The following is a 22,760-nucleotide window of genomic DNA, read 5'->3' as shown; positions in this document are numbered from 1 at the left end:
CTAAGGGTTTGACCCAGCTTCCAGTTCCAGCTATGAAAAGGTAAAAGGATTCATTTTGAGTGTGATGTCCTCATGTTTATAAGAACATGGCAAAAAGATTTAGTATTTGTTTGGTATTGCAGGTCTCATCTTTTATGTTGGGAGTCGGATGAGTGCTTGAAGTGAGTCAGAGGGATAAGCAGAAGGATTGTGGAGTCGGTCGCTTATGCAAGAACCATGGCAATTGGCTTCTGTTGAACTCCTAGGGCACGCAGGGGAGAAGAGGCCCTGCATCAGACTCTGGAGTTGCTTTGAGACAAGCAAGCATGGTGTGAGGAACTTGGGAGGAGGCAGAAGGAAGGTAAGGAAAAGGCTGGGCTGGATGCCTGGGGTGCTGGAGATGATGGCCAGCACAACGTGTTGCCCTTTTTTTGCTTCTGTCAGATGATGAAGAGGAACTTGGCAAGGGCAGCAACATGACTGGCATCTGCTGTGGGAGTTCTGAGCAGAGAGGCGGCCTCGACACGAATGGCACTACGCAAGGTAAGTAGAGGGCCTCCTGTAGGAGGTGAGGGCGTGGGGGACTATGTCAGAATGGCAGGAAGGGGTTTGAGATGTAGCATTCCAATGTAGTACTTGAGCCAGAATGTCTGAGGACACAGTTGAGGGTGCCTGGAGGCAAATGGTTAGCTCTAGTGAAAGCCAAAATGAGCTGGACTGGGCTAAACTGTTCTTGGGTGGGCTTAATTGCAGTGGACTGAGCTAAAGTGGGCTGGACTGGTCGGAATTGGGCCAAAGTAGTGCCAAGCCATGCTGTGTAGCAAGCGAGCCGTTTTGCCTGTAGCAAGCGAGGGTGGGCTGGGCTCTGCTGGGCTGGACAAGGGTAAACTGTGCTGAAGTGGGCTAAACTGGGCTGGACTGGTCTGAAGTGGGCCAAAGTGGTCTAAACTGTCCTGAAGTGGGCCAAACTGGGCTGAACTGTGCTGGAGTGGCTGAAGGGGGCTGAAGGGGGCTTCACTGGGTTAGACAGATCTGAGCTTGTGTGAAAGTGACTGGACTGGGCCGAATTGGAGTAAATTTTGCTGGGCTGGGCTGAACTGGGCTGAACTGAGGTAAAGTGGCTTGAAGTGGCTGATCATGTCTTGGCTGGGCTGGGCTGTGCTAAACCGGGCTGAATTGTGCTAAAGTGGGCTTAATTGGGCTCAGCTTGTCTGCGCTGAGCTGCAGTGGGCTGGGCCGTAAAGTGGGCTGAACTGGGTTAAATTGGGCAGGGATAAGATGGACTGGGCTAAACTGGGCTGGACTGAGCTGGCCTAAAGTACGCTACGTTGGGCTGGGAAGGGCTAAAGTGGGCTAAACTGTAGTGGGCTGGGCTGCGTTGGGCTAAAGTGGGCTGGAGTGGTCTGAATTGGGCTTAACTGTGACAAAGTGTTCTGGATAGATGTGAATTGGGATAAACTAGGCTGAAGTGGTCTAAAGTGTGCTGGGCTGGTCTGAAGTGGGCTCAAGAGGGCTAAGGTGTGCTGGATGGTCTGAATTGGGCTAAACCCTGCTGAACTGTGCTAAATTGGTTGGGAAAGGTCTGAACTGGGCTGGGCTGAGCTAAGTTGTTCTGGCCAGGGCAAAACTGGTCTGAAGTGGGCTAAAGTGGGCTGGGGTGGGCTAAAGTGGAACGGACTTTGCTAAAGCTGGCTGCGCTGGGCTGAAGTGGGCTGAACGGGCTGGGGTGAGCTGGAATGGGCTGGACAGGGCTAATGTGGCCTGGACTGAAGTGGGGTAAAGTGTCTGAAGTGAGATAAGCTGGGCTGGACTGGTGTGCACTGGGCTAAACTGGGCTGTGCTGGGCTAAAGTGGTCTGGAGAGGTCTGAAGTGGCCAAAATGTGCTGGACTGGGCTAAACTGTTCTTGGGTGGGCTTAATAGCACTGGACTGAGCTAAAGTGGGCTGGACTGGTCTGAATTGGGCCAAAGTAGTGCCAAGCCATGCTGTGTAGCAAATGAGCCGTTTTGCCTGTAGCAAGCGAGGGTGGGCTGGGCTCTGCTGGGCTGGACAAGGCTAAACTGTGCTGAAGTGGGCTAAACTGGGCTGGACTGGTCTGAAGTGGGCCAAAGTGGTCTAAACTGTCCTGAAGTGGGCCAAACTCGGCTGAACTGTGCTGGAGTGGCTGAAGGGGGCTGAAGGGGGCTTCACTGGGTTAGACAGATCTGAGCTTGTGTGAAATTGACTGGACTGGGCCGAATTGGAGTAAAATTTGCTGGGCTGGGCTGAACTGGGCTGAACTGAGGTAAAGTGGCTTGAAGTGGCTGATCATGTCTTGGCTGGGCTGGGCTGTGCTAAACAGGGCTGAATTGTGCTAAAGTGGGCCTAATTGGGCTCAGCTTGTCTGCGCTGAGCTGCAGTGGGCTGGGCCGTAAAGTGGGCTGAACTGGGTTAAATTGGGCAGGGATAAGATGGACTGGGCTAAACTGGGCTGGACTGAGCTGGCCTAAAGTACGCTACGTTGGGCTGGGAAGGGCTAAAGTGGGCTAAACTGTAGTGGGCTGGGCTGCGTTGGGCTAAAGTGGGCTGGAGTGGTCTGAATTGGGCTTAACTGTGACAAAGTGTTCTGGATAGATGTGAATTGGGATAAACTAGGCTGAAGTGGTCTAAAGTGTGCTGGGCAGGTCTGAAGTGGGCTCAAGAGGGCTAAGGTGTGCTGGATGGTCTGAATTGGGCCAAACCCTGCTGAACTGTGCTAAATTGGTTGGGACAGGTCTGAACTGGGCTGGGCTGAGCTAAGTTGGTCTGGCCAGGGCAAAACTGGTCTGAAGTGGGCTAAAGTGGGCTGGGGTGGGCTAAAGTGGAACGGACTTTGCTAAAGCTGGCTGCGCTGGGCTGAAGTGGGCTGAAGGGGCTGGGGTGAGCTGGAATGGGCTGGACAGGGCTAATGTGGCCTGGACTGAAGTGGGGTAAAGTGTCTGAAGTGAGATAAGCTGGGCTGGACTGGTGTGCACTGGGCTAAACTGGGCTGTGCTGGGCTAAAGTGGTCTGGAGAGGTCTGAAGTGGCCAAAATGTGCTGGACTGGGCTAAACTGATCTTGGGTGGGCTTAATAGCACTGGACTGAGCTAAAGTGGGCTGGACTGGTCTGAATTGGGCCAAAGTAGTGCCAAGCCATGCTGTGTAGCAAACGAGCCGTTTTGCCTGTAGCAAGCGAGGGTGGGCTGGGCTCTGCTGGCCTGGACAAGGCTAAACTGTGCTGAAGTGGGCTAAACTGGGCTGGACTGGTCTGAAGTGGGCCAAAGTGGTCTAAACTCTCCTGAAGTGGGCCAAACTGGGCTGAACGGTGCTGGAGTGCCTGAAGGGGGCTGAAGGGGGCTTCACTGGGTTAGACAGATCTGAGCTTGTGTGAAAGTGACTGGACTGGGCCGAATTGGAGTAAAATGTGCTGGGCTGGGCTGAACTGGGCTGAACTGGGCTGAACTGAGGTAAAGTGGCTTGAAGTGGCTGATCATGTCTTGGCTGGGCTGGGCTGTGCTAAACCGGGCTGAATTGTGCTAAAGTGGGCCTAATTGGGCTCAGCTTGTCTGCGCTGAGCTGCAGTGGGCTGGGCCGTAAAGTGGGCTGAACTGGGTTAAATTGGGCAGGGATAAGATGGACTGGGCTAAACTGGGCTGGACTGAGCTGGCCTAAAGTACGCTACGTTGGTCTGGGAAGGGCTAAAGTGGGCTAAACTGTAGTGGGCTGGGCTGCGTTGGGCTAAAGTGGGCTGGACTGGTCTGAATTGGGCTTAACTGTGAGAAAGTGTTCTGGATAGATGTGAATTGGGATAAACTAGGCTGAAGTGGTCTAAAGTGTGCTGGGCAGGTCTGAAGTGGGCTCAAGAGGGCTAAGGTGTGCTGGATGGTCTGAATTGGGCTAAACCCTGCTGAACTGTGCTAAATTGGTTGGGAAAGGTCTGAACTGGGCTGGGCTGATCTAAGTTGTTCTGGCCAGGGCAAAACTGGTCTGAAGTGGGCTAAAGTGGGCTGGGCTGGGCTAAAGTGGAACGGACTTTGCTAAAGCTGGCTGCGCTGGGCTGAAGTGGGCTGAACGGGCTGGGGTGAGCTGGAATGGGCTGGACAGGGCTAATGTGGCCTGGACTGAAGTGGGGTAAAGTGTCTGAAGTGAGATAAGCTGGGCTGGACTGGTGTGCACTGGGCTAAACTGGGCTGTGCTGGGCTAAAGTGGTCTGGAGAGGTCTGAAGTGGGCCAAAATGTGCTGGACTGGGCTAAACTGTTCTTGGGTGGGCTTAATAGCACTGGACTGAGCTAAAGTGGGCTGGACTGGTCTGAATTGGGCCAAAGTAGTGCCAAGCCATGCTGTGTAGCAAACGAGCCGTTTTGCCTGTAGCAAGCGAGGGTGGGCTGGGCTCTGCTGGCCTGGACAAGGCTAAACTGTGCTGAAGTGGGCTAAACTGGGCTGGACTGGTCTGAAGTGGGCCAAAGTGGTCTAAACTCTCCTGAAGTGGGCCAAACTGGGCTGAACGGTGCTGGAGTGCCTGAAGGGGGCTGAAGGGGGCTTCACTGGGTTAGATAGATCTGAGCTTGTGTGAAAGTGACTGGACTGGGCCGAATTGGAGTAAAATTTGCTGGGCTGGGCTGAACTGGGCTGAACTGAGGTAAAGTGGCTTGAAGTGGCTGATCATGTCTTGGCTGGGCTGGGCTGTGCTAAACCGGGCTGAATTGTGCTAAAGTGGGCCTAATTGGGCTCAGCTTGTCTGCGCTGAGCTGCAGTGGGCTGGGCCGTAAAGTGGGCTGAACTGGGTTAAATTGGGCAGGGATAAGATGGACTGGGCTAAACTGGGCTGGACTGAGCTGGCCTAAAGTACGCTACGTTGGTCTGGGAAGGGCTAAAGTGGGCTAAACTGTAGTGGGCTGGGCTGCGTTGGGCTAAAGTGGGCTGGACTGGTCTGAATTGGGCTTAACTGTGAGAAAGTGTTCTGGATAGATGTGAATTGGGATAAACTAGGCTGAAGTGGTCTAAAGTGTGCTGGGCAGGTCTGAAGTGGGCTCAAGAGGGCTAAGGTGTGCTGGATGGTCTGAATTGGGCTAAACCCTGCTGAACTGTGCTAAATTGGTTGGGAAAGGTCTGAACTGGGCTGGGCTGAGCTAAGTTGTTCTGGCCAGGGCAAAACTGGTCTGAAGTGGGCTAAAGTGGGCTGGGGTGGGCTAAAGTGGAACGGACTTTGCTAAAGCTGGCTGCGCTGGGCTGAAGTGGGCTGAACGGGCTGGGGTGAGCTGGAATGGGCTGGACAGGGCTAATGTGGCCTGGACTGAAGTGGGGTAAAGTGTCTGAAGTGAGATAAGCTGGGCTGGACTGGTGTGCACTGGGCTAAACTGGGCTGTGCTGGGCTAAAGTGGTCTGGAGAGGTCTGAAGTGGGCCAAAATGTGCTGGACTGGGCTAAACTGTTCTTGGGTGGGCTTAATAGCACTGGACTGAGCTAAAGTGGGCTGGACTGGTCTGAATTGGGCCAAAGTAGTGCCAAGCCATGCTGTGTAGCAAACGAGCCGTTTTGCCTGTAGCAAGCGAGGGTGGGCTGGGCTCTGCTGGCCTGGACAAGGCTAAACTGTGCTGAAGTGGGCTAAACTGGGCTGGACTGGTCTGAAGTGGGCCAAAGTGGTCTAAACTCTCCTGAAGTGGGCCAAACTGGGCTGAACGGTGCTGGAGTGCCTGAAGGGGGCTGAAGGGGGCTTCACTGGGTTAGACAGATCTGAGCTTGTGTGAAAGTGACTGGACTGGGCCGAATTGGAGTAAAATGTGCTGGGCTGGGCTGAACTGGGCTGAACTGAGGTAAAGTGGCTTGAAGTGGCTGATCATGTCTTGGCTGGGCTGGGCTGTGCTAAACCGGGCTGAATTGTGCTAAAGTGGGCCTAATTGGGCTCAGCTTGTCTGCGCTGAGCTGCAGTGGGCTGGGCTGTAAAGTGGGCTGAACTGGGTTAAATTGGGCAGGGATAAGATGGACTGGGCTAAACTGGGCTGGACTGAGCTGGCCTAAAGTACGCTACGTTGGGCTGGGAAGGGCTAAAGTGGGCTAAACTGTAGTGGGCTGGGCTGCGTTGGGCTAAAGTGGGCTGGAGTGGTCTGAATTGGGCTTAACTGTGACAAAGTGTTCTGGATAGATGTGAATTGGGATAAACTAGGCTGAAGTGGTCTAAAGTGTGCTGGGCTGGTCTGAAGTGGGCTCAAGAGGGCTAAGGTGTGCTGGATGGTCTGAATTGGGCTAAACCCTGCTGAACTGTGCTAAATTGGTTGGGACAGGTCTGAACTGGGCTGGGCTGAGCTAAGTTGTTCTGGCCAGGGCAAAACTGGTCTGAAGTGGGCTAAAGTGGGCTGGGGTGGGCTAAAGTGGAACGGACTTTGCTAAAGCTGGCTGCGCTGGGCTGAAGTGGGCTGAACGGGCTGGGGTGAGCTGGAATGGGCTGGACAGGGCTAATGTGGCCTGGACTGAAGTGGGGTAAAGTGTCTGAAGTGAGATAAGCTGGGCTGGACTGGTGTGCACTGGGCTAAACTGGGCTGTGCTGGGCTAAAGTGGTCTGGAGAGGTCTGAAGTGGCCAAAATGTGCTGGACTGGGCTAAACTGTTCTTGGGTGGGCTTAATTGCACTGGACTGAGCTAAAGTGGGCTGGACTGGTCTGAATTGGGCCAAAGTAGTGCCAAGCCATGCTGTGTAGCAAACGAGCCGTTTTGCCTGTAGCAAGCGAGGGTGGGCTGGGCTCTGCTGGGCTGGACAAGGGTAAACTGTGTTGAAGTGGGCTAAACTGGGCTGGACTGGTCTGAAGTGGGCCAAAGTGGTCTAAACTGTCCTGAAGTGGGCCAAACTGGGCTGAACGGTGCTGGAGTGGCTGAAGTGGGCTGAAGGGGGCTTCACTGGGTTAGATAGATCTGAGCTTGTGTGAAAGTGACTGGACTGGGCCGAACTGGAGTAAATTTTGCTGGGCTGGGCTGAACTGGGCTGAACTGAGGTAAAGTGGCTTGAAGTGGCTGATCATGTCTTGGCTGGGCTGGGCTGTGCTAAACCGGGCTGAATTGTGCTAAAGTGGGCCTAATTGGGCTCAGCTTGTCTGCGCTGAGCTGCAGTGGGCTGGGCCGTAAAGTGGGCTGAACTGGGTTAAATTGGGCAGGGATAAGATGGACTGGGCTAAACTGGGCTGGACTGAGCTGGCCTAAAGTACGCTACGTTGGGCTGGGAAGGGCTAAAGTGGGCTAAACTGTAGTGGGCTGGGCTGCGTTGGGCTAAAGTGGGCTGGAGTGGTCTGAATTGGGCTTAACTGTGACAAAGTGTTCTGGATAGATGTGAATTGGGATAAACTAGGCTGAAGTGGTCTAAAGTGTGCTGGGCAGGTCTGAAGTGGGCTCAAGAGGGCTAAGGTGTGCTGGATGGTCTGAATTGGGCTAAACCCTGCTGAACTGTGCTAAATTGGTTGGGACAGGTCTGAACTGGGCTGGGCTGGGCTAAGTTGTTCTGGCCAGGGCAAAACTGGTCTGAAGTGGGCTAAAGTGGGCTGGGCTGGGCTGAAGTGGAACGGACTTTGCTAAAGCTGGCTGCGCTGGGCTGAAGTGGGCTGAACGGGCTGGGGTGAGCTGGAATGGGCTGGACAGGGCTAATGTGGCCTGGACTGAAGTGGGGTAAAGTGTCTGAAGTGAGATAAGCTGGGCTGGACTGGTGTGCACTGGGCTAAACTGGGCTGTGCTGGGCTAAAGTGGTCTGGAGAGGTCTGAAGTGGCCAAAATGTGCTGGACTGGGCTAAACTGTTCCTGGGTGGGCTTAATTGCACTGGACTGAGCTAAAGTGGGCTGGACTGGTCTGAATTGGGCCAGAGTAGTGCCAAGCCATGCTGTGTAGCAAACGAGCCGTTTTGCCTGTAGCAAGCGAGGGTGGGCTGGGCTCTGCTGGGCTGGACAAGGCTAAACTGTGCTGAAGTGGGCTAAACTGGGCTGGACTGGTCTGAAGTGGGCCAAAGTGGTCTAAACTGTCCTGAAGTGGGTCAAACTGGGCTGAACGGTGCTGGAGTGGCTGAAGTGGGCTGAAGGGGGCTTCACTGGGTTAGACAGATCTGAGCTTGTGTGAAAGTGACTGGACTGGGCCGAATTGGAGTAAAATGTGCTGGGCTGGGCTGAACTGGGCTGAACTGAGGTAAAGTGGCTTGAAGTGGCTGATCATGTCTTGGCTGGGCTGGGCTGTGCTAAACCGGGCTGAATTGTGCTAAAGTGGGCCTAATTGGGCTCAGCTTGTCTGCGCTGAGCTGCAGTGGGCTGGGCCGTAAAGTGGGCTGAACTGGGTTAAATTGGGCAGGGATAAGATGGACTGGGCTAAACTGGGCTGGACTGAGCTCGCCTAAAGTACGCTACGTTGGGCTGGGAAGGACTAAAGTGGGCTAAACTGTAGTGGGCTGGGCTGCGTTGGGCTAAAGTGGGCTGGAGTGGTCTGAATTGGGCTTAACTGTGACAAAGTGTTCTGGATAGATGTGAATTGGGATAAACTAGGCTGAAGTGGTCTAAAGTGTGCTGGGCAGGTCTGAAGTGGGCTCAAGAGGGCTAAGGTGTGCTGGATGGTCTGAATTGGGCTAAACCCTGCTGAACTGTGCTAAATTGGTTGGGACAGGTCTGAACTGGGCTGGGCTGAGCTAAGTTGTTCTGGCCAGGGCAAAACTGGTCTGAAGTGGGCTAAAGTGGGCTGGGGTGGGCTAAAGTGGAACGGACTTTGCTAAAGCTGGCTGCGCTGGGCTGAAGTGGGCTGAACGGGCTGGGGTGAGCTGGAATGGGCTGGACAGGGCTAATGTGGCCTGGACTGAAGTGGGGTAAAGTGTCTGAAGTGAGATAAGCTGGGCTGGACTGGTGTGCACTGGGCTAAACTGGGCTGTGCGGGGCTAAAGTGGTCTGGAGAGGTCTGAAGTGGCCAAAATGTGCTGGACTGGGCTAAACTGTTCTTGGGTGGGCTTAATTGCACTGGACTGAGCTAAAGTGGGCTGGACTGGTCTGAATTGGGCCAAAGTAGTGCCAAGCCATGCTGTGTAGCAAACGAGCCGTTTTGCCTGTAGCAAGCGAGGGTGGGCTGGGCTCTGCTGGGCTGGACAAGGCTAAACTGTGCTGAAGTGGGCTAAACTGGGCTGGACTGGTCTGAAGTGGGCCAAAGTGGTCTAAACTGTCCTGAAGTGGGTCAAACTGGGCTGAACGGTGCTGGAGTGGCTGAAGTGGGCTGAAGGGGGCTTCACTGGGTTAGACAGATCTGAGCTTGTGTGAAAGTGACTGGACTGGGCCGAATTGGAGTAAAATGTGCTGGGCTGGGCTGAACTGGGCTGAACTGAGGTAAAGTGGCTTGAAGTGGCTGATCATGTCTTGGCTGGGCTGGGCTGTGCTAAACCGGGCTGAATTGTGCTAAAGTGGGCCTAATTGGGCTCAGCTTGTCTGCGCTGAGCTGCAGTGGGCTGGGCCGTAAAGTGGGCTGAACTGGGTTAAATTGGGCAGGGATAAGATGGACTGGGCTAAACTGGGCTGGACTGAGCTCGCCTAAAGTACGCTACGTTGGGCTGGGAAGGACTAAAGTGGGCTAAACTGTAGTGGGCTGGGCTGCGTTGGGCTAAAGTGGGCTGGACTGGTCTGAATTGGGCTTAACTGTGACAAAGTGTTCTGGATAGATGTGAATTGGGATAAACTAGGCTGAAGTGGTCTAAAGTGTGCTGGGCTGGTCTGAAGTGGGCTCAAGAGGGCTAAGGTGTGCTGGATGGTCTGAATTGGGCTAAACCCTGCTGAACTGTGCTAAATTGGTTGGGACAGGTCTGAACTGGGCTGGGCTGAGCTAAGTTGGTCTGGCCAGGGCAAAACTGGTCTGAAGTGGGCTAAAGTGGGCTGGGGTGGGCTAAAGTGGAACGGACTTTGCTAAAGCTGGCTGCGCTGGGCTGAAGTGGGCTGAACGGGCTGGGGTGAGCTGGAATGGGCTGGACAGGGCTAATGTGGCCTGGACTGAAGTGGGGTAAAGTGTCTGAAGTGAGATAAGCTGGGCTGGACTGGTGTGCACTGGGCTAAACTGGGCTGTGCTGGGCTAAAGTGGTCTGGAGAGGTCTGAAGTGGCCAAAATGTGCTGGACTGTGCTAAACTGTTCTTGGGTGGGCTTAATTGCACTGGACTGAGCTAAAGTGGGCTGGACTGGTCGGAATTGGGCCAAAGTAGTGCCAAGCCATGCTGTGTAGCAAACGAGCCGTTTTGCCTGTAGCAAGCGAGGGTGGGCTGGGCTCTGCTGGGCTGGACAAGGCTAAACTGTGCTGAAGTGGGCTAAACTGGGCTGGACTGGTCTGAAGTGGGCCAAACTGGGCTGAACTGTGCTGGAGTGGCTGAAGTGGGCTGAAGGGGGCTTCACTGGGTTAGACAGATCTGAGCTTGTGTGAAAGTGACTGGACTGGGCCGAATTGGAGTAAATTTTGCTGGGCTGGGCTGAACTGGGCTGAACTGAGGTAAAGTGGCTTGAAGTGGCTGATCATGTCTTGGCTGGGCTGGGCTGTGCTAAACCGGGCTGAATTGTGCTAAAGTGGGCCTAATTGGGCTCAGCTTGTCTGCGCTGAGCTGCAGTGGGCTGGGCCGTAAAGTGGGCTGAACTGGGTTAAATTGGGCAGGGATAAGATGGACTGGGCTAAACTGGGCTGGACTGAGCTGGCCTAAAGTACGCTACGTTGGTCTGGGAAGGGCTAAAGTGGGCTAAACTGTAGTGGGCTGGGCTGCGTTGGGCTAAAGTGGGCTGGAGTGGTCTGAATTGGGCTTAACTGTGAGAAAGTGTTCTGGATAGATGTGAATTGGGATAAACTAGGCTGAAGTGGTCTAAAGTGTGCTGGGCAGGTCTGAAGTGGGCTCAAGAGGGCTAAGGTGTGCTGGATGGTCTGAATTGGGCTAAACCCTGCTGAACTGTGCTAAATTGGTTGGGACAGGTCTGAACTGGGCTGGGCTGAGCTAAGTTGTTCTGGCCAGGGCAAAACTGGTCTGAAGTGGGCTAAAGTGGGCTGGGGTGGGCTAAAGTGGAACGGACTTTGCTAAAGCTGGCTGCGCTGGGCTGAAGTGGGCTGAACGGGCTGGGGTGAGCTGGAATGGGCTGGACAGGGCTAATGTGGCCTGGACTGAAGTGGGGTAAAGTGTCTGAAGTGAGATAAGCTGGGCTGGACTGGTGTGCACTGAGCTAAACTGGGCTGTGCTGGGCTAAAGTGGTCTGGAGAGGTCTGAAGTGGCCAAAATGTGCTGGACTGGGCTAAACTGTTCTTGGGTGGGCTTAATTGCACTGGACTGAGCTAAAGTGGGCTGGACTGGTCTGAATTGGGCCAAAGTAGTGCCAAGCCATGCTGTGTAGCAAACGAGCCGTTTTGCCTGTAGCAAGCGAGGGTGGGCTGGGCTCTGCTGGGCTGGACAAGGGTAAACTGTGTTGAAGTGGGCTAAACTGGGCTGGACTGGTCTGAAGTGGGCCAAAGTGGTCTAAACTCTCCTGAAGTGGGCCAAACTGGGCTGAACGGTGCTGGAGTGCCTGAAGGGGGCTGAAGGGGGCTTCACTGGGTTAGACAGATCTGAGCTTGTGTGAAAGTGACTGGACTGGGCCGAACTGGAGTAAATTTTGCTGGGCTGGGCTGAACTGGGCTGAACTGAGGTAAAGTGGCTTGAAGTGGCTGATCATGTCTTGGCTGGGCTGTGCTGTGCTAAACCGGGCTGAATTGTGCTAAAGTGGGCCTAATTGGGCTCAGCTTGTCTGCGCTGAGCTGCAGTGGGCTGGGCCGTAAAGTGGGCTGAACTGGGTTAAATTGGGCAGGGATAAGATGGACTGGGCTAAACTGGGCTGGACTGAGCTGGCCTAAAGTACGCTACGTTGGTCTGGGAAGGGCTAAAGTGGGCTAAACTGTAGTGGGCTGGGCTGCGTTGGGCTAAAGTGGGCTGGAGTGGTCTGAATTGGGCTTAACTGTGACAAAGTGTTCTGGATAGATGTGAATTGGGATAAACTAGGCTGAAGTGGTCTAAAGTGTGCTGGGCAGGTCTGAAGTGGGCTCAAGATGGCTAAGGTGTGCTGGATGGTCTGAATTGGGCTAAACCCTGCTGAACTGTGCTAAATTGGTTGGGACAGGTCTGAACTGGGCTGGGCTGAGCTAAGTTGTTCTGGCCAGGGCAAAACTGGTCTGAAGTGGGCTAAAGTGGGCTGGGGTGGGCTAAAGTGGAACGGACTTTGCTAAAGCTGGCTGCGCTGGGCTGAAGTGGGCTGAACGGGCTGGGGTGAGCTGGAATGGGCTGGACAGGGCTAATGTGGCCTGGACTGAAGTGGGGTAAAGTGTCTGAAGTGAGATAAGCTGGGCTGGACTGGTGTGCACTGGGCTAAACTGGGCTGTGCTGGGCTAAAGTGGTCTGGAGAGGTCTGAAGTGGCCAAAATGTGCTGGACTGGGCTAAACTGTTCTTGGGTGGGCTTAATTGCACTGGACTGAGCTAAAGTGGGCTGGACTGGTCTGAATTGGGCCAAAGTAGTGCCAAGCCATGCTGTGTAGCAAACGAGCCGTTTTGCCTGTAGCAAGCGAGGGTGGGCTGGGCTCTGCTGGGCTGGACAAGGCTAAACTGTGCTGAAGTGGGCTAAACTGGGCTGGACTGGTCTGAAGTGGGCCAAACTGGGCTGAACTGTGCTGGAGTGGCTGAAGTGGGCTGAAGGGGGCTTCACTGGGTTAGACAGATCTGAGCTTGTGTGAAAGTGACTGGACTGGGCCGAATTGGAGTAAATTTTGCTGGGCTGGGCTGAACTGAGGTAAAGTGGCTTGAAGTGGCTGATCATGTCTTGGCTGGGCTGGGCTGTGCTAAACCGGGCTGAATTGTGCTAAAGTGGGCCTAATTGGGCTCAGCTTGTCTGCGCTGAGCTGCAGTGGGCTGGGCCGTAAAGTGGGCTGAACTGGGTTAAATTGGGCGGGGATAAGATGGATTGGGCGAAAGTGGGCTGGACTGAGCTGGCCTAAAGTACGCTACGTTGGTCTGGGAAGGGCTAAAGTGGGCTAAACTGTAGTGGGCTGGGCTGCGTTGGGCTAAAGTGGGCTGGACTGGTCTGAATTGGGCTTAACTGTGAGAAAGTGTTCTGGATAGATGTGAATTGGGATAAACTAGGCTGAAGTGGTCTAAAGTGTGCTGGGCAGGTCTGAAGTGGGCTCAAGAGGGCTAAGGTGTGCTGGATGGTCTGAATTGGGCTAAACCCTGCAGAACTGTGCTAAATTGGTTGGGACAGGTCTGAACTGGGCTGGGCTGAGCTAAGTTGTTCTGGCCAGGGCAAAACTGGTCTGAAGTGGGCTAAAGTGGGCTGGGGTGGGCTAAAGTGGAACGGACTTTGCTAAAGCTGGCTGCGCTGGGCTGAAGTGGGCTGAACGGGCTGGGGTGAGCTGGAATGGGCTGGACAGGGCTAATGTGGCCTGGACTGAAGTGGGGTAAAGTGTCTGAAGTGAGATAAGCTGGGCTGGACTGGTGTGCACTGGGCTAAACTGGGCTGTGCTGGGCTAAAGTGGTCTGGAGAGGTCTGAAGTGGCCAAAATGTGCTGGACTGGGCTAAACTGTTCTTGGGTGGGCTTAATTGCACTGGACTGAGCTAAAGTGGGCTGGACTGGTCTGAATTGGGCCAAACTAGTGCCAAGCCATGCTGTGTAGCAAACGAGCCGTTTTGCCTGTAGCAAGCGAGGGTGGGCTGGGCTCTGCTGGGCTGGAGAAGGCTAAACTGTGCTGAAGTGGGCTAAACTGGGCTGGACTGGTCTGAAGTGGGCCAAAGTGGTCTAAACTGTCCTGAAGTGGGCCAAACTGGGCTGAACTGTGCTGGAGTGGCTGAAGGGGGCTGAAGGGGGCTTCACTGGGTTAGACAGATCTGAGCTTGTGTGAAAGTGACTGGACTGGGCCGAATTGGAGTAAATTTTGCTGGGCTGGGCTGAACAGGGCTGAACTGAGGTAAAGTGGCTTGAAGTGGCTGATCATGTCTTCGCTGGGCTGGGCTGTGCTAAACCGGGCTGAATTGTGCTAAAGTGGGCCTAATTGGGCTCAGCTTGTCTGCGCTGAGCTGCAGTGGGCTGGGCTGTAAAGTGGGCTGAACTGGGTTAAATTGGGCAGGGATAAGATGGACTGGGCTAAACTGGGCTGGACTGAGCTGGCCTAAAGTACGCTACGTTGGTCTGGGAAGGGCTAAAGTGGGCTAAACTGTAGTGGGCTGGGCTGCGTTGGGCTAAAGTGGGCTGGAGTGGTCTGAATTGGGCTTAACTGTGAGAAAGTGTTCTGGATAGATGTGAATTGGGATAAACTAGGCTGAAGTGGTCTAAAGTGTGCTGGGCAGGTCTGAAGTGGTCTCAAGAGGGCTAAGGTGTGCTGGATGGTCTGAATTGGGCTAAACACTGCAGAACTGTGCTAAATTGGTTGGGAAAGGTCTGAACTGGGCTGGGCTGAGCTAAGTTGTTCTGGCCAGGGCAAAACTGGTCTGAAGTGGGCTAAAGTGGGCTGGGGTGGGCTAAAGTGGAACGGACTTTGCTAAAGCTGGCTGCGCTGGGCTGAAGTGGGCTGAACGGGCTGGGGTGAGCTGGAATGGGCTGGACAGGGCTAATGTGGCCTGGACTGAAGTGGGGTAAAGTGTCTGAAGTGAGATAAGCTGGGCTGGACTGGTGTGCACTGGGCTAAACTGGGCTGTGCTGGGCTAAAGTGGTCTGGAGAGGTCTGAAGTGGCTAAAATGTGCTGGACTGGGCTAAACTGTTCTTGGGTGGGCTTAATTGCACTGGACTGAGCTAAAGTGGGCTGGACTGGTCTGAATTGGGCCAAAGTAGTGCCAAGCCATGCTGTGTAGCAAACGAGCCGTTTTGCCTGTAGCAAGCGAGGGTGGGCTGGGCTCTGCTGGGCTGGACAAGGCTAAACTGTGCTGAAGTGGGCTAAACTGGGCTGGACTGGTCTGAAGTGGGCCAAACTGGGCTGAACTGTGCTGGAGTGGCTGAAGTGGGCTGAAGGGGGCTTCACTGGGTTAGACAGATCTGAGCTTGTGTGAAAGTGACTGGACTGGGCCGAATTGGAGTAAATTTTGCTGGGCTGGGCTGAACTGAGGTAAAGTGGCTTGAAGTGGCTGATCATGTCTTGGCTGGGCTGGGCTGTGCTAAACCGGGCTGAATTGTGCTAAAGTGGGCCTAATTGGGCTCAGCTTGTCTGCGCTGAGCTGCAGTGGGCTGGGCCGTAAAGTGGGCTGAACTGGGTTAAATTGGGCAGGGATAAGATGGATTGGGCTAAAGTGGGCTGGACTGAGCTGGCCTAAAGTACGCTACGTTGGTCTGGGAAGGGCTAAAGTGGGCTAAACTGTAGTGGGCTGGGCTGCGTTGGGCTAAAGTGGGCTGGACTGGTCTGAATTGGGCTTAACTGTGAGAAAGTGTTCTGGATAGATGTGAATTGGGATAAACTAGGCTGAAGTGGTCTAAAGTGTGCTGGGCAGGTCTGAAGTGGGCTCAAGAGGGCTAAGGTGTGCTGGATGGTCTGAATTGGGCTAAACCCTGCTGAACTGTGCTAAATTGGTTGGGACAGGTCTGAACTGGGCTGGGCTGAGCTAAGTTGGTCTGGCCAGGGCAAAACTGGTCTGAAGTGGGCTAAAGTGGGCTGGGGTGGGCTAAAGTGGAACGGACTTTGCTAAAGCTGGCTGCGCTGGGCTGAAGTGGGCTGAACGGGCTGGGGTGAGCTGGAATGGGCTGGACAGGGCTAATGTGGCCTGGACTGAAGTGGGGTAAAGTGTCTGAAGTGAGATAAGCTGGGCTGGACTGGTGTGCACTGGGCTAAACTGGGCTGTGCTGGGCTAAAGTGGTCTGGAGAGGTCTGAAGTGGCCAAAATGTGCTGGACTGGGCTAAACTGTTCTTGGGTGGGCTTAATTGCACTGGACTGAGCTAAAGTGGGCTGGACTGGTCTGAATTGGGCCAAACTAGTGCCAAGCCATGCTGTGTAGCAAACGAGCCGTTTTGCCTGTAGCAAGCGAGGGTGGGCTGGGCTCTGCTGGGCTGGAGAAGGCTAAACTGTGCTGAAGTGGGCTAAACTGGGCTGGACTGGTCTGAAGTGGGCCAAAGTGGTCTAAACTGTCCTGAAGTGGGCCAAACTGGGCTGAACTGTGCTGGAGTGGCTGAAGGGGGCTGAAGGGGGCTTCACTGGGTTAGACAGATCTGAGCTTGTGTGAAAGTGACTGGACTGGGCCGAATTGGAGTAAATTTTGCTGGGCTGGGCTGAACAGGGCTGAACTGAGGTAAAGTGGCTTGAAGTGGCTGATCATGTCTTGGCTGGGCTGGGCTGTGCTAAACCGGGCTGAATTGTGCTAAAGTGGGCCTAATTGGGCTCAGCTTGTCTGCGCTGAGCTGCAGTGGGCTGGGCTGTAAAGTGGGCTGAACTGGGTTAAATTGGGCAGGGATAAGATGGACTGGGCTAAACTGGGCTGGACTGAGCTGGCCTAAAGTACGCTACGTTGGTCTGGGAAGGGCTAAAGTGGGCTAAACTGTAGTGGGCTGGGCTGCGTTGGGCTAAAGTGGGCTGGAGTGGTCTGAATTGGGCTTAACTGTGAGAAAGTGTTCTGGATAGATGTGAATTGGGATAAACTAGGCTGAAGTGGTCTAAAGTGTGCTGGGCAGGTCTGAAGTGGTCTCAAGAGGGCTAAGGTGTGCTGGATGGTCTGAATTGGGCTAAACGCTGCAGAACTGTGCTAAATTGGTTGGGAAAGGTCTGAACTGGGCTGGGCTGAGCTAAGTTGTTCTGGCCAGGGCAAAACTGGTCTGAAGTGGGCTAAAGTGGGCTGGGGTGGGCTAAAGTGGAACGGACTTTGCTAAAGCTGGCTGCGCTGGGCTGAAGTGGGCTGAACGGGCTGGGGTGAGCTGGAATGGGCTGGACAGGGCTAATGTGGCCTGGACTGAAGTGGGGTAAAGTGTCTGAAGTGAGATAAGCTGGGCTGGACTGGTGTGCACTGGGCTAAACTGGGCTGTGCTATGCTAAAGTGGTCTGGAGAGGTCTGAAGTGGCTAAAATGTGCTGGACTGGGCTAAACTGTTCTTGGGTGGGCTTAATTGCACTGGACTGAGCTAAAGTGGGCTGGACTGGTCTGAATTGGGCCAAAGTAGTGCCAAGCCATGCTGTGTAGCAAACGAGCCGTTTTGCCTGTAGCAAGCGAGGGTGGGCTGGGCTCTGCTGGGCTGGACAAGGCTAAACTGTGCTGAAGTGGGCTAAACTGGGCTGGACTGGTCTGAAGTGGGCCAAAGTGGTCTAAACTGTCCTGAAGTGGGCCAAACTGGGCTGAACTGTGCTGGAGTGGCTGAAGGGGGCTGAAGGGGGCTTCACTGGGTTAGACAGATCTGAGCTTGTGTGAAAGTGACTGGACTGGGCCGAATTGGAGTAAAATTTGCTGGGCTGGGCTGAACTGGGCTGAACTGAGGTAAAGTGGCTTGAAGTGGCTGATCATGTCTTGGCTGGGCTGGGCTGTGCTAAACCGGGCTGAATTGTGCTAAAGTGGGCCTAATTGGGCTCAGCTTGTCTGCGCTGAGCTGCAGTGGGCTGGGCCGTAAAGTGGGCTGAACTGGGTTAAATTGGGCAGGGATAAGATGGACTGGGCTAAAGTGGGCTGGACTGAGCTGGCCTAAAGTACGCTACGTTGGTCTGGGAAGGGCTAAAGTGGGCTAAACTGTAGTGGGCTGGGCTGCGTTGGGCTAAAGTGGGCTGGACTGGTCTGAATTGGGCTTAACTGTGAGAAAGTGTTCTGGATAGATGTGAATTGGGATAAACTAGGCTGAAGTGGTCTAAAGTGTGCTGGGCAGGTCTGAAGTGGGCTCAAGAGGGCTAAGGTGTGCTGGATGGTCTGAATTGGGCTAAACCCTGCTGAACTGTGCTAAATTGGTTGGGAAAGGTCTGAACTGGGCTTGGCTGAGCTAAGTTGGTCTGGCCAGGGCAAAACTGGTCTGAAGTGGGCTGAAGTGGGCTGGGGTGGGCTAAAGTGGAACGGACTTTGCTAAAGCTGGCTGCGCTGGGCTGAAGTGGGCTGAACGGGCTGGGGTGAGCTGGAATGGGCTGGACAGGGCTAATGTGGCCTGGACTGAAGTGGGGTAAAGTGTCTGAAGTGAGATAAGCTGGGCTGGACTGGTGTGCACTGGGCTAAACTGGGCTGTGCGGGGCTAAAGTGGTCTGGAGAGGTCTGAAGTGGCCAAAATGTGCTGGACTGGGCTAAACTGTTTTTGGGTGGGCTTAATTGCACTGGACTGAGCTAAAGTGGGCTGGACTGGTCTGAATTGGGCCAAAGTAGTGCCAAGCCATGCTGTGTAGCAAACGAGCCGTTTTGCCTGTAGCAAGCGAGGGTGGGCTGGGCTCTGCTGGCCTGGACAAGGCTAAACTGTGCTGAAGTGGGCCAAACTGGGCTGAACGGTGCTGGAGTGGCTGAAGGGGGCTGAAGGGGGCTTCACTGGGTTAGACTGATCTGAGCTTCTGTGAAAGTGACTGGACTGGGCCGAATTGGAGTAAATTTTGCTGGGCTGGGCTGAACTGAGGTAAAGTGGCTTGAAGTGGCTGATCATGTCTTGGCTGGGCTGGGCTGTGCTAAACCGGGCTGAATTGTGCTAAAGTGGGCCTAATTGGGCTCAGCTTGTCTGCGCTGAGCTGCAGTGGGCTGGGCCGTAAAGTGGGCTGAACTGGGTTAAATTGGGCAGGGATAAGATGGACTGGGCTAAACTGGGCTGGACTGAGCTGGCCTAAAGTACGCTACGTTGGGCTGGGAAGGGCTAAAGTGGGCTAAACTGTAGTGGGCTGGGCTGCGTTGGGCTAAAGTGGGCTGGAGTGGTCTGAATTGGGCTTAACTGTGACAAAGTGTTCTGGATAGATGTGAATTGGGATAAACTAGGCTGAAGTGGTCTAAAGTGTGCTGGGCAGGTCTGAAGTGGGCTCAAGAGGGCTAAGGTGTGCTGGATGGTCTGAATTGGGCTAAACGCTGCAGAACTGTGCTAAATTGGTTGGGAAAGGTCTGAACTGGGCTGGGCTGAGCTAAGTTGTTCTGGCCAGGGCAAAACTGGTCTGAAGTGGGCTAAAGTGGGCTGGGGTGGGCTAAAGTGGAACGGACTTTGCTAAAGCTGGCTGCGCTGGGCTGAAGTGGGCTGAACGGGCTGGGGTGAGCTGGAATGGGCTGGACAGGGCTAATGTGGCCTGGACTGAAGTGGGGTAAAGTGTCTGAAGTGAGATAAGCTTGGCTGGACTGGTGTGCACTGGGCTAAACTGGGCTGTGCTGGGCTAAAGTGGTCTGGAGAGGTCTGAAGTGGCCAAAATGTGCTGGACTGGGCTAAACTGTTCTTGGGTGGGCTTAATTGCACTGGACTGAGCTAAAGTGGGCTGGACTGGTCGGAATTGGGCCAAAGTAGTGCCAAGCCATGCTGTGTAGCAAACGAGCCGTTTTGCCTGTAGCAAGCGAGGGTGGGCTGGGCTCTGCTGGGCTGGACAAGGCTAAACTGTGTTGAAGTGGGCTAAACTGGGCTGGACTGGTCTGAAGTGGGCCAAAGTGGTCTAAACTGTCCTGAAGTGGGCCAAACTGGGCTGAACGGTGCTGGAGTGGCTGAAGTGGGCTGAAGGGGGCTTCACTGGGTTAGACAGATCTGAGCTTGTGTGAAAGTGACTGGACTGGGCCGAATTGGAGTAAATTTTGCTGGGCTGGGCTGAACTGAGGTAAAGTGGCTTGAAGTGGCTGATCATGTCTTGGCTGGGCTGGGCTGTGCTAAACCGGGCTGAATTGTGCTAAAGTGGGCCTAATTGGGCTCAGCTTGTCTGCGCTGAGCTGCAGTGGGCTGGGCCGTAAAGTGGGCTGAACTGGGTTAAATTGGGCAGGGATAAGATGGACTGGGCTAAACTGGGCTGGACTGAGCTGGCCTAAAGTACGCTACGTTGGGCTGGGAAGGGCTAAAGTGGGCTAAACTGTAGTGGGCTGGGCTGCGTTGGGCTAAAGTGGGCTGGAGTGGTCTGAATTGGGCTTAACTGTGACAAAGTGTTCTGGATAGATGTGAATTGGGATAAACTAGGCTGAAGTGGTCTAAAGTGTGCTGGGCAGGTCTGAAGTGGGCTCAAGAGGGCTAAGGTGTGCTGGATGGTCTGAATTGGGCTAAACGCTGCAGAACTGTGCTAAATTGGTTGGGAAAGGTCTGAACTGGGCTGGGCTGAGCTAAGTTGTTCTGGCCAGGGCAAAACTGGTCTGAAGTGGGCTAAAGTGGGCTGGGGTGGGCTAAAGTGGAACGGACTTTGCTAAAGCTGGCTGCGCTGGGCTGAAGTGGGCTGAACGGGCTGGGGTGAGCTGGAATGGGCTGGACAGGGCTAATGTGGCCTGGACTGAAGTGGGGTAAAGTGTCTGAAGTGAGATAAGCTTGGCTGGACTGGTGTGCACTGGGCTAAACTGGGCTGTGCTGGGCTAAAGTGGTCTGGAGAGGTCTGAAGTGGCCAAAATGTGCTGGACTGGGCTAAACTGTTCTTGGGTGGGCTTAATTGCACTGGACTGAGCTAAAGTGGGCTGGACTGGTCGGAATTGGGCCAAAGTAGTGCCAAGCCATGCTGTGTAGCAAACGAGCCGTTTTGCCTGTAGCAAGCGAGGGTGGGCTGGGCTCTGCTGGGCTGGACAAGGCTAAACTGTGTTGAAGTGGGCTAAACTGGGCTGGACTGGTCTGAAGTGGGCCAAAGTGGTCTAAACTGTCCTGAAGTGGGCCAAACTGGGCTGAACGGTGCTGGAGTGGCTGAAGTGGGCTGAAGGGGGCTTCACTGGGTTAGACAGATCTGAGCTTGTGTGAAAGTGACTGGACTGGGCCGAACTGGAGTAAATTTTGCTGGGCTGGGCTGAACTGGGCTGAACTGAGGTAAAGTGGCTTGAAGTGGCTGATAATGTCTTGGCTGGGCTGGGCTGTGCTAAACCGGGCTGAATTGTGCTAAAGTGGGCCTAATTGGGCTCAGCTTGTCTACGCTGAGCTGCAGTGGGCTGGGCCGTAAAGTGGGCTGAACTGGGTTAAATTGGGCAGGGATAAGATGGACTGGGCTAAACTGGGCAGGACTGAGCTGGCCTAAAGTACGCTACGTTGGTCTGGGAAGGGCTAAAGTGGGCTAAACTGTAGTGGGCTGGGCTGCGTTGGGCTAAAGTGGGCTGGAGTGGTCTGAATTGGGCTTAACTGTGACAAAGTGTTCTGGATAGATGTGAATTGGGATAAACTAGGCTGAAGTGGTCTAAAGTGTGCTGGGCTGGTCTGAAGTGGGCTCAAGAGGGCTAAGGTGTGCTGGATGGTCTGAATTGGGCTAAACCCTGCTGAACTGTGCTAAATTGGTTGGGACAGGTCTGAACTGGGCTGGGCTGAGCTAAGTTGTTCTGGCCAGGGCAAAACTGGTCTGAAGTGGGCTAAAGTGGGCTGGGGTGGGCTAAAGTGGAACGGACTTTGCTAAAGCTGGCTGCGCTGGGCTGAAGTGGGCTGAACGGGCTGGGGTGAGCTGGAATGGGCTGGACAGGGCTAATGTGGCCTGGACTGAAGTGGGGTAAAGTGTCTGAAGTGAGATAAGCTGGGCTGGACTGGTGTGCACTGGGCTAAACTGGGCTGTGCTGGGCTAAAGTGGTCTGGAGAGGTCTGAAGTGGCCAAAATGTACTGGACTGGGCTAAACTGTTCTTGGGTGGGCTTAATTGCACTGGACTGAGCTAAAGTGGGCTGGACTGGTCGGAATTGGGCCAAAGTAGTGCCAAGCCATGCTGTGTAGCAAACGAGCCGTTTTGCCTGTAGCAAGCGAGGGTGGGCTGGGCTCTGCTGGGCTGGACAAGGCTAAACTGTGCTGAAGTGGGCTAAACTGGGCTGGACTGGTCTGAAGTGGGCCAAACTGGGCTGAACTGTGCTGGAGTGGCTGAGGTGGGCTGAAGGGGGCTTCACTGGGTTAGACAGATCTGAGCTTGTGTGAAAGTGACTGGACTGGGCCGAATTGGAGTAAATTTTGCTGGGCTGGGCTGAACTGGGCTGAACTGAGGTAAAGTGGCTTGAAGTGGCTGATCATGTCTTGGCTGGGCTGGGCTGTGCTAAACCGGGCTGAATTGTGCTAAAGTGGGCCTAATTGGGCTCAGCTTGTCTGCGCTGAGCTGCAGTGGGCTGGGCCGTAAAGTGGGCTGAACTGGGTTAAATTGGGCAGGGATAAGATGGACTGGGCTAAACTGGGCTGGACTGAGCTGGCCTAAAGTACGCTACGTTGGTCTGGGAAGGGCTAAAGTGGGCTAAACTGTAGTGGGCTGGGCTGCGTTGGGCTAAAGTGGGCTGGAGTGGTCTGAATTGGGCTTAACTGTGAGAAAGTGTTCTGGATAGATGTGAATTGGGATAAACTAGGCTGAAGTGGTCTAAAGTGTGCTGGGCAGGTCTGAAGTGGGCTCAAGAGGGCTAAGGTGTGCTGGATGGTCTGAATTGGGCTAAACCCTGCTGAACTGTGCTAAATTGGTTGGGACAGGTCTGAACTGGGCTGGGCTGAGCTAAGTTGGTCTGCCCAGGGCAAAACTGGTCTGAAGTGGGCTAAAGTGGGCCGGGGTGGGCTAAAGTGGAACGGACTTTGCTAAAGCTGGCTGCGCTGGGCTGAAGTGGGCTGAACGGGCTGGGGTGAGCTGGAATGGGCTGGACAGGGCTAATGTGGCCTGGACTGAAGTGGGGTAAAGTGTCTGAAGTGAGATAAGCTGGGCTGGACTGGTGTGCACTGGGCTAAACTGGGCTGTGCTGGGCTAAAGTGGTCTGGAGAGGTCTGAAGTGGCCAAAATGTGCTGGACTGG

The sequence above is a fragment of the Lathamus discolor genome, chromosome 3 (assembly GCF_037157495.1).
Source record: "Lathamus discolor isolate bLatDis1 chromosome 3, bLatDis1.hap1, whole genome shotgun sequence".
In the NCBI taxonomy this organism is placed as follows: Eukaryota; Metazoa; Chordata; class Aves; order Psittaciformes; family Psittacidae; genus Lathamus; species Lathamus discolor.
The sequence above is the reverse complement of the archived record's forward strand: the minus strand, read 5'-3'. Positions refer to the sequence as shown.